Source organism: Mandrillus leucophaeus, unplaced genomic scaffold (genome assembly GCF_000951045.1).
Source record: "Mandrillus leucophaeus isolate KB7577 unplaced genomic scaffold, Mleu.le_1.0 Scaffold94, whole genome shotgun sequence".
Taxonomy (NCBI): domain Eukaryota; kingdom Metazoa; phylum Chordata; class Mammalia; order Primates; family Cercopithecidae; genus Mandrillus; species Mandrillus leucophaeus.
In genome coordinates this window covers 3,688,717-3,707,345 of record NW_012110252.1, presented here as the reverse complement: position 1 = coordinate 3,707,345, position 18,629 = coordinate 3,688,717, and the positions used below count along the sequence as shown (strand labels likewise).

Sequence of the window (18,629 nt, the reverse complement as noted above, 5' to 3'; positions counted from 1 at the left end):
GACCTGTGCATTTCACCACCCGATAATTTCATTTCAATAAAAAGGAGATCGTTTTGTAAATCTGATGGGTCACTAAGAAGTGAATGCTGCTCAAGGCCACCAGATAAAAAGCCTATCAGGAGGAAGTATGATAGCCCTGGATATGTGTATTTTGTGGCTTCATCCTTAGAGTAACACTGCTGTATGATGACATCCCAGAAAGATCATAGCTCCTATCCTAAGTGTCCCGAAAGGCAATCTAAGATATTGCCAGAACTCAGCCAGCCAGCCATCCTGTAAAGCTATGGCCAAAAATTAAAAAAAAAAAAAACCCTACTGCATACCTTCTATTTCAGCAATTAGGCCTCTAGGTACTCACCTAAGGAAATAATCTAAATGTTTATTTAAAATGTGCACAAATAGAAGGGTGCTCGCTGCTGCACCAGACATGTGATGAACCCAAGACTGGATGGACCATCTGATGGATCTGCTAGACTCGTGGCTAAAGGCATCCAGTGTCTCCTTCCCGAGTTTATATCATGGGGAAGGAGGTCTGAATGGTGAGCGGTGGCATACCGTGCAGAGCTTATCAGACGAGAAGATGAGAGGCCGTCCTGTGTGCTGCACAGCCTGACCTAGTGTGATTCCTATGGAGACAGGAGCAGGAGGCTAAAGGGGATGAGGCTATTTCCAAACATGATCTGGGAACTGCTGTTCTAGTCACCAGAATCCTACTTTGGGGCGCAGGAGGGAAAGGCGTATTCCCATCATTTTCTTGGACAGGAATCAGGGTGATGGCAAAGCAACGGGGGCTACATCCTGGGAACAAGGCATTGCACAACTCTCAGGACAAGCAGTTCTGGGATATTGGGAACACAGAATACAGCCGAATGGGTGGGGCATCAGAATCCCTGTGGGGGTGCCCCGAGTAGTGGTCACAAAGAGGGGCCTTCACTGAGCTGCTTTCAATCCAGGTTTGTGTGTGAGGGCGTGTCAGTCACAAATGGAAGAAGATGTTTTTATGACTGACTGTACGAATGTCCTGGGAACTTCTGAAATAACTGGGGGGAAGTTTCTTGTGGGGAAGAGTCAGCAGAGCCCCTGTGTCTGTTGAGAGTGGGGGAAGATGGAAAAGAATCAGCCACATTCAGTTACTTAATGTGATCTAATCTGACCCCAGAGGCAGATGGCTTAGGGAGACCTGGGGATAATATTTATAATACAGTAAATTTGGAAACAGATAAAATACCCAACACTAGAGGGCTGGTTAAGAGAATTATCACACATCCAAACAATGTGAGGCGGGGCTATGACTCAAAGAATAAATGTGTATACTTCCTGTGTATTTCACAGCCTCACTACATTCATTCTCACTGTTACCCCCAGGGAACCCTTAGACCTCAGTGAGCAGAGGCAATGCTCAGAGAAATCAACTGCCAAAGTAAAGACAGAAATATTCATGTTTGCAGAGCCTGCCCTCTTTTTTTTATCAGCAAGCAAAGATGAGAAATACTACTGCGAAGGCAAATGGGGATAGGCAGGGGACCCACTATATTGTGCCTTGGGTTAAGAACTTCCCCAGGCATAGGCTGACCATAGAATTTATGATCGAACGTGACAGAAGGTGTTAGCCGGATGAGTAACTGGGACTTAAGAGTACCTTACTTTGCATGGGGCTGGTTGATCCTAGGCCACTGTCACAAACGGATCACTATGTAACCATTAAACTGACAGCATAAAAACACACATCATAAAGTGGAAAGGTTCCACTGCAACATTATTAAAAATCACATTACAAAAAAGACTTGTACTGTAGGATCCCATTAAAATAGGAAGAGGCATAGAGAAGAATGACTGAAAGTCTAGACACCAAAAAGTATGATTATTTCTGAATTAACAGTATAAAAGGTTATTTGAATTCTGTGGTTTTCCATCTTTCTATTAATGGACATTTATTGCTTGTAAAATTAAAGTTTATATTAAAATGTGAAAGAAAGGTAGTTGACTTAGGACCAAAAGGACAGTTTATATGTGGCACTACCTGCTTAATTTTGAAATTCAATTTCTAGACCACATTTGGAATCACCACTATGGTTTTACTATGGACTCAAATGACTATTTTCTCAAGGGTATGATCTGTATCTTATTTCATCTCTTTACTCTTTTGGAGGGGTTAGAACAACCCAGTTTGTAGCCATGATGTAGGTTAGCATGTGGCCGCCTTCCTGGGTAAATCAAATTGAAATATTCTACTTGAAGTCTTGATTCTCTAATGCAAAATTTATGGAAGTGCATGGGTGGAGTAGACCCAACAATTATGACAACTAACGTTTAGGAATGGTTTCTATGTACCTGTGTACCAGACACTGTTGTAGACTCTTTGTGTGCTTTATTTAATTCTCACAATAATCATATGGCAAAGGAACTCTTAACATCCCTTGTTTACAGATAAGACAGCTAAGCAGAAAGATGTGTAGTGACTTGTCCAAGGTAACGGACAATATGTAATCTACTCTTGATCTGCCAGGGCTTTGATGAGACTAGCAAGCCACTCTTGAGTTTGGCAGGAAAATGGCTTACAATACTTTTCAGTGCTTCATTAAGATTTTAGAAAATGACTTTTAAAAACTTTAATATATACTTTTGATAACTCATTTATAAGATCCATACACTTGGCTGCTCATTATAATTTACACCATGTTCTGATGTTATACAGAAGAGGGCATTAAAATGATAGTCCATAGCCCTTATTTAACTGCCAGGATTGGTAATTTTCATTTTGTCCTTTAACCTATTGGGTCAGTTTGCTCATTTGTTATAAAAACTTGAGAACGTTTTAGTAAAGACATATTTTTCTGCTTTGAAATTTATAAAACTTGATTATGATTAGTATTTACAGTTGCTAACTTGAAGAACAAACATAAACTAGGCAAATACAGGGAAAATATTATTTCACATTCTTTGACTTTATTGGCTGCAGAGATGGGCAAACAGCCCTACAGGTGCACCTTGGCCCACCTGTGGGGCTTAAACGTCCAGCTCCCATGAGCTCTTTATTGAGGCCATCAGAAACACGGGCCTGTGACTCTGATTCCTTTTAATGTGTCTTTGGGCTCCAAACCATAAGACTTCTCTCCAATCACTCTGTCACTTAACTCTAAATCCTACTTATACCATTTCATAAATTTAGTTTCTCTGGGGATCCTCCTCCTCCTCTGCAGGATGACCAATTTAAATCACCCTTAAATCATCACATTAAACACTAGCTATCACTGGCTGCAAGGGAGCCAAGAAGTATATTATACCAAGTCTTAAAATGCTGTCCATGCCTTTTTAATTTTACCATAAAATCAGAGATAGCTATTTTATCATGAAGGATTTAATAAGTTTACCTTTTAAACTAATGGACTATAATGGGCTCCTTAAATTTTGCATGTAAAAACCCATGGGTTGGGAAACTTTCAATTTCTCCTTAATAACTCATCACTATAAATCAGATTCCTTTAATATACTATGCATCAACATTGCAGTGAGCTCAGAAGATCTGGTGCCATTTTCTTCCTGATGTGTCAGCCACAAGGAAAGGCTGGTTTATTTCTGAAAGGTAGTACTCAAAGCAATTTCATTTTATTTCCCTCTACAGAAGATATCAGATATTTAAGCACTCCCATAAAAGATCTACCCTTAGGTATTTCAGAATGACCTGTTCCTTGAGGATTTCCTTGGTTTCTTTCTTGCTAGAGAAGAAATTAAAAGAAATAGATCTTAGGGTTTGTCATGGTACATTCAGCATATATTTTGTAATACTGTTTTTTTTTTTTTGATAGCCAGTAGTTAAATATTAACAGAACACATTTATTGGATCATTTCTCCTCCAATTAAAATATAACACTAATCATTATAATGATGATGACATTATAACATCCATAATGATGATGACAATGCATTATAAAATAACAATGTTAACTTGGTCCTTCTCCAAAGCTTTGCATTTCTCTAGATTTGTAAAACAAGAACAAAAAAGACAGTAAAACACAAGTGATTCAAAGGACAGTATAATGTAGATAACAATGCTTTCTGAAGATCCCAAGTTTAGAAACAGCCATGAAAAGAAATTCCAAGTTTAGAAATAGCCGTGAAAAGAAATTGCTTCCTGAATAACATAGTAAATCACAATCTGATGCCTAAAGGCTTTTGACAGTGAAAGGTCTGCACGTTGCCAAATATCGGGATGAAAGCTTCATGTTTACAAATATCTGGTATCAAACAAAACAAGAATATTCCCAATTCATCTGGAGTTGGCACCATGGTAAGTCACAAATGATCTGGGTTAACTTCTTGAACAAATGATGAACTTATTGTTTCATTTCATGGGCCTACAAACCATAGTGAAAGAGGGAAACAGCAATTGACCAACTTCTTTTCCATCAACCTAACTAATATGGCAATTCATATAGCAAAGTGGATTTGCGGTGACAAGAGAGGAAGCCAATTCACATGTACGGGTGGAGTGGTGATACAGCCTTCTTGGTGTGGGGGATGGAGAAGGGAAAGAAAAATGCACTGATTTCAGGTAGAGCACTTCCAGGATGGTGTTTACTTCAGCTAAAAATTCATCAATTACCCTGCCACAAAGAATACCAAGATTACAACACAGCATATAATCAAAGAAGGTGGAGGTGCAGAGGCCCTGGCAGAGACTGGGTTTGTCCACCTTGCTTTGAATGTGTATTCTACACAGCAGCACGTGTAGCTTGCTGGAGTCTGCACCTGGAGAGAAGGGTGGGTGGGAACCGCTGCTGACAGAGAGTCATTCTCTGAACACGCAAACTGGCTAAAGGAAATTAATGTTAACACCAATCACAGGATTAAATACACAACATTTGATGCAAAATCAATAGGGGGATGATGGTATAGCTTCTGCAAACAGGTGGAGCTCACCTTAAAGAAATCAGATCAGCAACGACAGACAAGAAGAAAGGAAGAGAAAAAGGGCAGAAGAAAGAGAAGGAAAGAAAAAGATAAGGAAAAAAAGAAAAAAAATGAGAAGGAATAAAGAAAACATGATCTCTAGAAGATGAAATCTATACTTCTACAGGAGTATGCATCAACTCTAGGGAAATTTAGGGCTTATATGAAATATAGAAATTTGACTCAAAGTCACTGGAAGATGCTGAGTCTATTTTTCACATAGCTCCAGAATGAGCAGTAAGTATCTGCAAAGTCTTGCCTGTGTCCACCTTAGTCATCAAAGGGCAGAAAAGGGCCCTCTGTGGCCTGGATGCTGTTGCTTGTTGGAATGTGCATTGTTGGAGCCAATTTCAAAATCCAAGTAGCAAGTTCATGGTTCCTTGGCTACTGCCTACATACCTACATTGCCCACCTGAGTGGACCACCAGGACCCACCGTATTCCCCTCTCCCCCTTGCAATCTGGGCTTTCCATTTTTCTTTTTCCTTTTAAATTAAGTTCCTATGCTATTTCATGGCAGAAAGTTTTGTGTGATGTATCTATGCCACCTCTGAAGTCAGACAGGTGACAACTCAGTTTCACCATTTCCACTGGATACTTATGTGACCAGGGGCAGGTTACCGGTCCTCTCTGAGGTCCTGGGTAGGAATAACAACACATACTGCAGAGGAGGAGCTGATTGCTCATTTTGCTTTCACATGCTAGAAACGTTCGCAATTATCCTCCATCCTACACCATGTGTTGAGTACTATCAGTGGGTTACATCATCATGTAAAAAGTTAGGCACAGAAAAAAGGACCCCCTTTTGTTGATGGATTTTACCAAAACAAAAGTGGGAGACAAAGGGAAAGGAGATGGCCAAGAATTAAGAAAGTTCCTGTAAGAAAATTCAACACTTGCCTGGGGGTGCTGTGTGTTGACTTTCCACAGCATGAGGCCTGGTTCTAGGGTCTGTATGTCATGTTCCATTGAGAGCTCACAGATTATATATATATAGAAGAACTTATATATATAAGTTAACATATATATGTTAACATATATATAAACATATATAAACATTATATATATATATGGAAGAACTAGGCTGTCCTTTGAGGGCTGGGTCCTTCTGCTCATTAGCTCAGAATGCACCTCTCTATTCTCCTTATTTAATACTGTATTAAACTGACAATTCTACTTGATTGAGATCCTGATTTTCCTTGTGGCATTTAAGCCTTAATGTATGGCACTACAGTTAAATATCATCAACTCCCAGCCCACTAGTGTGAAATCCAAGAATCAAAGTCTATCATTAGCAGGAAAGACATTGACTGAACTGTATACATTCCCAGAGAAGATCTTCTCATCCTTAAACCCTTCCTTGGGTTTTCTCATCCTCTCACAAAGCTTTATCTGCCATTCCTAGGTTGATGAATTCTCAAAGTAAACCCCACAGGAACCACATGTACCAAACTGAACCCTTTCTCTCTCTCTCCAATCTCCTCTGTTGTGGAGGAGCCAGAAACTAGGGCATAATCCTCCTTCTCCAAGGCATGGAGCCTCCTTCTCACCCAACACTCCCACCTGAAGCAGACGCTCAATCCTATAGATTCTCCCTTTTTAACATTCCTCAAACATGTGTCCCACTGCAACTAATTATAACTTCTTTCTTTATTGTAAACTGGCTTCTCAGATTCCAGGATAGCTTAACATAGCATCCCCATAACAAATACTTATTGAGTTGTCTACTAGGTGCTAGAAATATGCAGGTGGATAAGTAAAGAGCCATCGCAATGCCACAAGGACAGTGAGTATATGATGCTATTGGGCATGCACAGGAGGGATATTTAACCTAGTCATGGATAGCTCAGAGAAGGCCTCCTGGAGGGAGTGGCAATCATCCTGCCTTTGAAGGCAGAGTGTAGGTGTGTCAGCCAGGTATAGCATCAACTGATGTTTCCCGAGCCAACACCAATTACCCATCTTTGGGAAAGAGTACCTTGACTTACTAGGAACCTCTTTACCTACCCCACAATCACTGTTCCTGTGATTTGGTTGGAGCTGACTCCAATATGGCACTTCTACTCCTCCTGCTTTCCAGGTGGGAAAGTAATACAGGTTTGGCCACTCGGTGTATTCCAACCCCATGGCCTCAGTGACTGTTTCAGAGATGAGCCCGTGACTCTATTAGAGCCAATATCAGGACTTCTGCTGGTAGGTGCTTAGTTTCCCTGGACATGACTGAGAGCCCAAGATGTACGTCTAGAAATGTCGGCCACTATTTTGCCACCCTGTACTGAGAGTATGCCTGAGAACAGAGCAGAGAGATGGACAGAGAAAGACACCTGATTCTGATGACACCATGTGGGTTCATGAACACAGTTATGCAGGGAGCTACTTCTGAACAAATACACTGCCAGAACCACTGTGAGTTAAGTTTTCTGCCATTTTTAACTAAGAAAGTTCTTACTAATGCACTAAGGAGGAAAAGAGTATTCTAGGAGGGAATCATACATGCAAAAGCCCGGAGACCAAGAAACTTTGACCCATTCTATGTACAAAGTTCTATGAGACCAGTGAGTAGGAGAGAAGAGTCGCTTGGAGAAGAAGCTAGAGAAGTTAAGAGTTAGCCTTTTCCAATAGAGTGTTGTTCTGCCAGAGTCAATGTCATAAAATGCAAATGTGATCATGCAATTCCTCTCCCCTGCTTAAAATACTTTAATGAGACCCCAAAGGTTTTAGGATGAAGTTCAAACCCATTAGCTTGGCACCCAAGACTTTTGATGACCTGGCTGTTCCTTCTCTCTCTGGACTCAAATCCCACATCTCTCCCATGGCAACCTGTGCTCCAGCTAAATTAAACTACTTGTAGTTTTCCCAATAGGGCACGCTGTTTCAAGCCTTCGTGCCTTCATATTGCAATACATTATAGAATTTAATCCTCACAAGGGCCCCCATGAAGTGCATATTATTACCCTGATTTTCCCAGACATATAGAGAAGTTGAGGAGCCTCAAAAATCATACAGCCAGCAAGACAGAGATCTAGGATTTAAACACATATGTCTGACACCAAAGCTCTCCTTTCTTTTCTACTCCCGCTCATCCCAGTTCTTTTAGCTTCTGGTCATGGATCTTTATGTTGCACAGCCTGGTCTTTTAATGGAATCAATAAAATTTCAGAATTTCAGGAGTGGGGGCTGGAGGGATGCACAGTGTTCAATTTAAAGCTACTTTGCTACTAAAATCAACATAACTGCATCTTCTTCTTCCAGTCTGCATTTTTTTCTTTTAGCATCTCCTTCATGCCAGGCACTGTGTGGAAGGATGGTGCTACAGAGGTAAACTAATCCAGCTACAGTCCTTGCCTTCATGGGCTTTCAGTAAAGTAATGTACTCCTCACACTTAATACTCCTGAGAAGGCTTCCTGGATACACTTGAGAATGAATGCCAATTTGCTTATACAGACACATGGAACTCCATCACTGCTGTTGCTGAGAAAATATCACCGGCTACATTATTTTCAACTGCTGCCCATGAGTTATATCAGAGATTAATTGATCAGCTAAATGGGAAAATGCAGAGAATAGACCAGGAATAAATCGATGAAGGAAAAAGTATGCTGTGTCTTCTAAACCTGGGATCAATTGTGTTACAGCTCACTCAGAGAGGTACTAGATTGCAGAACAGCCTGCTTGCAAGGGGTCACGGATAGGGCAAATCACCGGCTTAACGACATACGAACTTTTCATTCTCTTATTTATAACCAATTTCTCACTAAAGTGAACAACATTTCTTAATGGTACTAATTCTGCAGAAGAACAAACTAGAAATGTTTTCTTTTCTTCTAATTGGGACAAAACTGATCATCACCTAATAGGCTCTTTACAGAGAATAGAACGAACTACACTCAAAAGAATGCTCAGCACAAATTGGACACCAAGGATCAAATGAAAATAAAAGGACAGTTTTGTTTCATTTTTAGCTCAGATCTTTAAAGGTACTGCTAGAAATATCTAATACTTGTTTTTATAACTCTTATTTGGTAGAAAAAGCTAATTATTATTAAAAATTGTAATAAAAATGAGAAAGGATTGTCAAGAAGTGAAAAATTAAAAGGGAAATTTCCAGTGTTGAAAAAGCACCTTTTATGAACATAAAAATATATCAGTCTGCCCTCCCCTTACCATATCTGGACGGGGTCTGACACATTAAAAGCTGGATGTTAGCCCAGTTAGCCCGAATGAGAAGTGATTCAGGAACCACCAGAAATAAACCAAATGGCTGGCCCATAACCAGTGGGTGCAATATGCTTGCTGTCCAGCAGGGTCTGCAGAGCCAAGTGGTCACAGTGCCCAGAGAAGCCCACTTGGGCAGGCGACCCCCACAAACGTCAGCTGCTACTCCTGGGCGGGGACTTTTACAGTCCTGAAAATGCTATGCTACACAAGAGACATCCTGTGAGTGAAAAAAGCCATTATTCCACCCAGGAAAAAGATGATTTTTTTCCCATAACCGCAGTGCCCATCAAAAAACGGATTCATTTTTCTTGTGCTGTACTCTAGGCCCATGAAATAGTTTCAGGATCTCAAAAAGACGATGTGGTAGATGGAAGTTTTGTTGCAATGAGCCAGCCAGAAGTGAGAATGACTTTAAAAGATTGAATTTTTAAAATGGTCTAAACCCAAAGATTAAGAAAATGTAAAATATTACAGATAGGTTACTCCTTTTGTGTTGTGTGAGTTAATCACGTTTATTCAATGAGTCCCACTTTAAATGCAGCATGTCAAATCCTAAAATATTGTTCTTAATTCTTTTAAAATTACATGACATTTTCTCTTATCAACATAGGCCAATAAAATACACACAGGCATAATTGGTGAAAGACAACCCTTAACAGCTAGTCCAGGTTAATCCGTGGGCATGGATTAGATTATGAAAGGTTTAAATAGCCAATCTCAAAGTCTTACATATACATCAGGAATTTCATTTGACTAGCTTAGTGATTATTTGAGTGTTAACCAGAGTGACTTGAGAGGCTATAAAACCCATACGTCAAATCACTTTCAATTACATGAGACCTGGGGAGGTCTTACTTGAACTGAAGAATTAACATGAAAAAAATACTAAGGAATATTTTCATTACAGATTTAAGAATGTTAAGTAGATTGGGACGGATTTTTTTTTTTTTTTTAAGCTAAGGGTGAAAAAATAGAGATTTAGTGAAAATAAGTTAGAGCAAAATGGCACCTTGTGATTTAGAATTATATGTTTTGCATCTCACACCCCTAGAGATGCTGGCTGTGTCTTAGAAAGAGTGGTGATTTGCTTCTTTTGGGGGCAGTGGTCCTCAACCTTTTTGGCACCAAGGACCAGTTTCGTGAAGATAATTTTTCCATGGACTTGGATGGGGGGTGGGGAATGGTTTCGGGATGAAACCGTTCCACCTCGGATCATCAGGCATTAGATTCTCATAAGGAGTGCACAACCTAGATCCCTCACTTGTGAAGTTCACAATAGGGTTTGCACTCCTATAAGAATCTAATGCTGGCCAGGCGCAGTGGCTCACACCTGTAATCCCAGCACTTTGGGAGGCCAAGGTGGGCAGATCACGAGGTCAGGAGATCGAGACCATCCTGGCTAACACGGTGAAACCCCATCTCTACTAAAAATACAAAAAATTAGCCATGTGTGGTTGTAGGCACCTATAGTCCCAGCTAGTCGGGAGGCTGAGGCAGGAGAATGGCATGAACCCGGGAGGTGGAGCTTGCAGTGAGCCAAGATTGCACCACTGCACTCCAGCCTGGGGGACACAGCCAGACTCTGTTGCAAAAATCAGTCAATCAATCAATCAATCAATCAATCAAGCTAATGCTGCCACTGATCTGACAGGAGGCAGAGCTCAGGCAATAATGCTCTCTCACCCACCAGCCCACTGCTCACCTCCTGCTGTGTGGCCTGGTTCCTAACAGGCCACAGACAGGTAACAGGTCTGTGGCAAGGGGGTTGGGGACCCCTGTTTTGGGGGACAGTTAATCCTAAAGTTCATCTTTAATAGTCAAGAAAGTAACTTTGCCAAGAGTGACAAATCAAGGTAGGGGATACAAAGTTCTAAAATCAAGATTTCCTGACCACTAGGTGTTACATTTTTTACTAATATTTTCTAAACAATTTTATGGATTTAGGGGATACAAGTGCAGTTGTGTTACATAGATATATTGTGTAGTAGAAGTCTGAAATTTTAGTGTAGCCATCACCTGAAGAGTGCACATTGTATCCATTAAGTAATTTCTCATCCTCTTCCCTCTTCCACTCTCCCACCACTTTGGGTCTTCAGTGGTTACATACACTCTATGTCCATGTGTACACATTATTTAGTTCCCACTTATAAGTGAGAAACTGTGATATTTCACATTCTGTTTGTTTCTGAGTTATTTCACTTAAGATAATGGCCTTCAGTTCCATCCACGTTGCTGCAAAAGATATGATTTCATTCCTTTTAATAGCCAGCTAGTATTCCATTGTGTGTATATACCACATTTTATCCATTCATCCACTGATGGACACTTAGGGTTGTGAATAGTGCTGATATAAACACATAAGTGCAGGTATCTTTTTATATGATGATTTATTTTCTTTGAGGTAGATACTGAGTAGTGGAATTGCTGGGTCAAATGGTATTCTACTTTCAGTTGTTTGAGAAATGTCCATACCATTTTCCACACAGGCTATACTGACCTACATTCCCACAAATAGTGTGAAAGTGCTCTCTTTTCTCTGCATCTCACCAACATTTGTTTTTGTCTTTGGTTTTTGTCTTTTTAATAATAGTCATCTGATGAATGTAACATAATATTTCATTGTGGTTTTAATTTGCATTTCTCCAATGATTAGTAATGTTTAGCATTTTTTTCATTACTTTTGGTCATCTGTATGTCTTCTTTTGAAAAATATCTATTCACGTACTTTGCCCACTTTTTAATGGGGTTATTTGTGGATTTTTGTTGTCGTTGCTGAGTTCCTTGTAAATGCTGGATATTCGTTCCATGTCGTAGTCACAGTTTGCTAATATTTTATCCCATTCTGCAGGTTGTCTCTTCACTCGTTTATTTCCTTTGCTGTGGAGAAGCTGTTTAGTTTTATTAAGTTTCATTTGTCAATTTTTGTTTCTGTTGCTTGTGATTTTGAGGTTTTAATAGAGAATTATTTGACTAGACCGATGTCCAAAAGAGGTTTCCATAGGTTTTATTCTAGTTGTTTTAATAGTTTCAGATATTACATTTAAGGCTTTGATTCATCATTATTAATTTTTGTATGTGGTGAGAGACAGGAGTCCAAGTTCATTCTTCTGTATATGGAGCAATTCAATTTTCCCAGCACCATTTATTGAAAAGGGTATTCTTAGTGTATATTTCTGTCAACTTTGTCAAATATCAGTTGGCTGTAGGTGTGTGGCTTCATTTCTGGGTTCTCTATTCTGTTTCTTTGACCTATGTGTCTATTTTTATAGAAGTACCATGCTGTTTTGGTTACTATTGCCTCAAAGTATAATTTGAGGTCAGGTAATGTGATGTCTAAATTTGTTCTTTTTGCCTGGAGTTGCTTTGGCTATTCAGGCTCTTTTGGTTCCATATTACTTTTAGGATTTTTTTTTCCCCAATTCTGTGAAAAATGACATTGGTATTTTGATAGGGATTACACTGAATATACAGATTGCTTTAGGCAGTATAGTCATTTTAACAATATTAAGTCTTCTCATCCATGTGCATGGAATATTTTTCCACTTGTTTGTGTCATCTACAATTTCCTTTATCACTGTTTTGTAATTTTCCTCATAGAAGTCTTTCATCTCTTTGGTTAAACATATTCCCAGGGTTCTTTTGTTTGTTTGTTTTTGCAGTTAACTTAAATAAGATTGACTTGTGGATTTGGTTCTCAGCTTGTTATTGGTGTATAAAAATGCCACTGATTTTTGTATTTTGATTTTGTATCCTAAAACTTTACTAAATTTATTTATTAAATCTAAGAGTTTCTGGAGACATCTTTAAAGTTTTCTAGGCATAAGATCATATCATCAGTGAATAGAGGTAATGGGCTTTAATACTAAGAAGTTAGGCAAAGGAGTTCACCAAGATAAGTTCTCCTTCTATACTTTTTACTATTTCTCATGGAAAAGAGGCACAGGCATATTTTCATGAACTTTCTCGCATGTTGACTCATAATTGTTTTCCACTTTCACATGCATAAAACATATCTGCTTCTTCAGTAAAAGCTAAATTTCTTATCCTTCCCTGACGCTTCTCTGCATCCTTTCTATAGCGCTATGTGCATGGTTTTCTGTGGTTTTTTTTTTTTTTTTTTTTTTGAGACAGAGTCTCGTTCTGTTGCCCAGGCTGGAATGCAGTGGTGCAATCTCCGCGCACTCTCCTGCCTCAGCCTCCCTAGAAGCTGGGACAACAGGTGCCTGCCACCACGCCCGGCTAATTTTTTTGTATTTTCAGTAGAGATGGGGTTTCACCATGTTGGTCAGGATGGTCTCGATCTCCTGAACTCGTGATCCGCCTGCCTCAGCCTCCCCAAGTGCTGGGATTACGGGCGTGAGCCACCGCACCCGGCCTGTGCTTGGTTTTTGAATACAGTAGGAAATAGCACAGGGTAGTTTTTAAGAGGTCAGACTGCTTGGGAATCAATTTCAGCTTTACCACTTGTTAGCTGACTGACCTTGAATAAGGTAGTTAACTCCTCTGTGCCTCAGTATCTCCATCTGTAAGACGGTTATAATAATACAATTATAAGGTTATAGGGAGAATGAAATGAATTATTACTGAAGCTCTTAGAACAACATCTGGCACTTGGTAAACTTTACATATGACAAATTAAGATAAAATGCTTGCTGAATGACCAAATGTTTCTTTGCACCTACACTAATTAATATTACTCATTAATTGATGAGGTTTCCCTAACCAAGACATGGTTTGTGTCTTTGCTAAACTGTGAAAAACTCTATCTCTTCTTTGAGATAAGCGGAAAGATAAATAATAGCTATGACACATATACCTATCTGGTAAGGTGTTTTGGAATTATTTATTACTTGCTGAAAAACTCAAGTGGGCAAGGAGAAGAACAAGGCAGTCATGTTAACATCTAAACCTCATTAAAGTTTCACCTTCTTTTAAAGTCCAGGAAGACAAATGAGCTACCAGAGGAATTTCCTTTCCTCTGTAAGGCTTATACAGGAATTTGAACATAACTATTAAAGTAAATTAAATGGGATTTAGTAAATGGCCAAATAACACTGTGGTGGGAGCCAAGGGAGAAGACAGAAGCAAACTATCAAGTTTGGTTATGAATTTCAATGTCTAAGATGAAGTTATACGTAGTCTAACTTCAAGACTTATGTGTGGTAGCTCATGTCTATAATCCCAGCACTTTGGGAGACCAAGGCAGGAGAATAGCTAGAGGCCAGAAGTTCAAGATTAGCCTGGGAAATATCGTTAGACCCCTTCTCTACCAAACCAAAACAAAACAAAATTAGTTGGGCATAATGGTGTGCACCTGTAAACCCAATTTGATGGTATCTGGAGCAAACATGGAGCCCCCATGCAGAGCACTCTCCCTTTCTACCACGTGAGGACACAACAAGCAAGACGGCAGAACTCTGCAGACCAGAGGCAAGCTCTCCCCCAACATGGAATCTGCCAGCACATTGACTTTGGATTTTGCAGCCTCCACAACTATGAGAAAAGAATGTTTATTATTGTTTACACCACCTTGTCTATGGTATTTTATTACGTAAGCCCAAAATAAGACAGAGGCAATGAAAAACAAAACAAAACAACAACAACAAAAAACCACACACGCACACACACACAAAGCACTTCTCCTGCTCTAACCTATGAGTGTTTGATACAGAATATTCTCAAAATTCACAATTAAACTAGAGAATTTCTGGCTCTTTATGCAGACGTGATTGGCTTTGCTTGATTTGTTTTACCTGAGTTAGCAAACAAAAGGTTAAAAAAACCTAAAAATATACTGTTAATATTGTTCATATTTCAGAATCTGAAAAGTATTTTGGGAGTACAATTTAAGAAAATGAAGTATAAAATATTATGATTCTCAGAACTGTTTTAAAAGTTGCATCAAAGGGAAGCTATGTGCAGAGGAATAAAGCCACAGCTGCCTTCTTCATCTATGTGAGAACAGCTCTTTAGGGTCTAGGAGCAAGTATAGTAAAGCTCAGTGGAACTTTGCCTCATGATCATTAATAGATGTGCTCTCTACCGTACAGGAGTAAATCAAACTCAGAATGATTTGCCTCATTTCTTTACTTCTCTCAGTTTTGTCTTCTCTTCTGCCCCATGTCCTTTTCCTATTATTGGTCACTGTGCTGGCTTTGTGACATGTCAACTTGGCTATGGTAAACTACATTTTCTCTGAATTCCCTTTGTTGTATATTTCAGATTAGGGTGAGCCACAAGAAAAATTCTTGGAAGATATGAGTGGTGGGTGTCAAACAGCAGCTGTTGTGTAGCTCACACATGTTGTTGCTAAACTGCTGGTTTTTAAACTTGTGAGCTGACCTGTCTGAGAGCATGCCTTGTGGACTTCAAGCCCCAGCATGAGATCCAGTGATAACAGCCTTGCAGAGGCTACTTCACCAGCCTCCACAATGGTATAAGCCAGCTCCCTGTAACAAATCTTGTACTGGTTCTGCTTCCCTGGTTGAAATTTGAATAGAGTCACTCTATTGACCAGGATGACCCTGTCGCAGTACCTGGTTATCTCCAGTCACCTGGTTGGTAGATTCCTCCAAATTTACGGGGAAGGACTAAAGCGCCCCCAAGAGGCTACAGTGATGGTGTGATCATTAATTTTATGTGTCAACTTGAGTGGGCTGAAGGATACCCAGAAAGCTGGCAAAACATTATTTGGGAGGGTATCTATGAAGATGTTTCCAGAAGAGATTAGTATCAAAATCTGTAGACAGAGTAAAGAAGATCTGCCCTCCCCAGTGTGGGTAGGCATCATTCAATCACTTGATGGTGCAGAAAAGGTAAAGAGGTGGAAGAAGGGCAAATTCTCCCTCTTTTTGAGCTGAGACATCCATCTTCTGCAGAAAGGCATAGGAGCTCCTGGCTCTCAAGCCTTCAGACTCTGGAGCTTCTACCAGTGACCTCCCAGCTCTCAGGACTTTGGACTTCATCTGAATTACACCCCTGGCTTTCCTGGTTTTCCAGCTGCAGATGGCAGATCATGAGACTTCTCAGCCTCCATAATCATGTGAGCTAATTCCCGTATTAAACCTTCTCTCCTGCCTCTCTGTATATCCTACAGTTTCTGTTTCTCTGAAGAATCCTGACTATACCAACAGCTTGGAAATTTGGAAGTAACAGGTAATAACAATGATGCTGGGGACAGAAACATGACAGGTACACAGCATATACTAAATGTAGGTTCCCAGTAGTACAGACTCATTTTTTCTTACCAATCACCCCATAAAATAGGTACTCTTATTTTATTTCCCTCTGTTCTCTGAGGCACACATAGGTGAAATAACTTGCTGGTAAGCAGAAAGTCAAAATTTAAACTCACGTATTCTGGCTACAGAATCTGTGCTCTTCAATACTATTCCACCGCTCCAAATCAACCTAAATGTACTGGTTTCCATCCTCTGGCTACCCCGCCTTTTAGAAATGTTTCACAACAGAAAAGCAGCGTGTTAGCCTGTGACAGTGCAGTCAGGAAACTTCAGTTCTAGTCCTGGTTTCACCACTGATTGGCTGTTGGTAAAGCAAACTAAATATGGCCTGAGAAGGACCCCATACTTCTGTATTAGAGTGATTGTGGATGAACTGTAACCTAGCTTAACAGGCAGACTAATAGGCCTAATAATAGGCTAATAGACTAATAGGCCAAGCTCTAACCAATCCAGCCATCTGTTCCTCACTTCCAATTTCTGTACGTCATTTCCCCTTTTTTTCCCTTCTACCACGTGGTTGTGCTGGAGTCTCTGTGAATCTGCTGTGATGCTAGGGTCTGCCCAATTATTGAATCGTTCGTTGTTCAATTAAACACCTTTAAATTTAATTTGGGTGAAGTTTTTATTTTATCACTGTATAGCATTGGGCAGGTCACGCTAACTTCCTTATTTGTGAAATGATCTCGGTGCCCTCTTCCAGCTATAAAAGTTCACAATTCTATGGTGTGAAAGTTCTGATTATAATGTTAGAAGATCTTTGGAAAAAAGCTGCTCTATCCAATAAAATTAGGTAAGAAAACCTACAACTGTATATTTGACTTCCTTGCATTTATTTTTCAGCCTCTTCCTACCTCAAAAATTATTCTGTAGCTCCCTAGGTAATTATAAGTGATTTTAACCCTTTCCAATTGTGAGCACCCTGTTAATCACACACATGCAAAGAGTTGTGAAATTCCATGGAAGAAAAATACAAAACTGTAAGTTGAGAAAAAATATGATAGAAAGACACGTTACACTTGATAATGCTTTTAAGTGAAGTTAAATGTCACTAATTATAACATCATCTAGAGATATTTGAAAAAGAGTGCATATTCACCGTACAGGAAAAACCTTACGGAGTTACTGACCTACGAGATTCTTACAGTTACCTCTTGGTTTCCCTGTGGGTTCTCAGTTCCCACTCTAGACAGTTTTGGTGGGCTCCTCACTGGTAATCACCTATTACAATTGTATGCAACTTGTTAAATGTAACCATGCTAAAAATCAGTATATGCTGAAAGTCAAAAGGAGGAATGTTTTATATGACACAGCTTTATTCTCTTTAGACTTACTGCCTATTTTTGTTTTGTTTTGTTTTGTTTGTTTGTTTTATGGTTTTTAAACTGATAGATTTTTGGTAAGTATTATAAAAGTTTCTGATCTGGAAAAGTATCACCTTCTCCTCTTTTTCTTTCTTTCTTTGTGTGTGTGTGTGTGTGTGTGTGTGTGTGTGTGTGTCGGTCTCACTGAGCAAAAGTTCCTCTAATTGTTAAAAAAACAAGAGGCAAGCATCAAGTTAGAGACAGGGAAAAAGTACAGAGTGAAAAACAATTTTAAAAATTGGATAATCAGTCTAAGAAGAGTAGAGCTGGCCACTTTTAAAGACCAAAGTCCAAACAAAGTCTTTAAGAATTGATAACACCAATGGTTATAAACTGCTACTGGCACTCTCCAGAAGGGTTAAGGCAACACTGCAATGGGAAAGCTGACGACTGCTCAGTAGAAGGCAGACATCATGTGAACAGTCGCACTAGCTGTTTTTCTTGGGTCTGAGCCTATGCCTAGAAGGGGTTTACTTTTTACACAAAAGAGAAGAAACATACTATGATACCCCTGAATATACATCCTAGAACCCACTGCTTAAAGAACACACAGAAAAAAAGAAGGTCATTCAACCATCCCCAGGAAGTTACCAAAATTCATTCTTAGTTCCCATCTGGGGACAACCCTGATGAGATACTGAAAGGAGAGGAAAGAAGGTTAAAGGTAAACAGGTATAGTTCAATATCACTACTTTAGGCCAATCTTTCCTGATTATCCTCTACTTTTTTTTTTTTTTCTTTTTTTTTGTGAGACGGAGTCTCGCTCTGTCGCCCAGGCTGGAGTGCAGTGGTGCGATCTCGGCTCACTGCAAGCTCCGTCTCCCTGGTTCACGCCATCTCCTGCCTCAGCCTCCCGAGT

General features: G+C 39.7%; 1 protein-coding gene and 1 long non-coding RNA gene across 4 annotated transcripts in view; one reads left to right on the top strand and one right to left on the bottom strand.

Moving 5' to 3' along the window:
• The window catches only part of NCKAP5 (NCK-associated protein 5), a 904,755-nt gene that overhangs the window by 260,404 nt on the left and 625,722 nt on the right, over positions 1-18,629 (bottom strand). The gene's annotated exons all lie outside the window — the stretch shown is intronic.
• Positions 859-17,017, top strand: LOC105532209. Its single transcript, XR_001004935.1, has 2 exons — positions 859-953; positions 15,391-17,017. It is a non-coding gene; the product is annotated as an uncharacterized LOC105532209 (long non-coding RNA).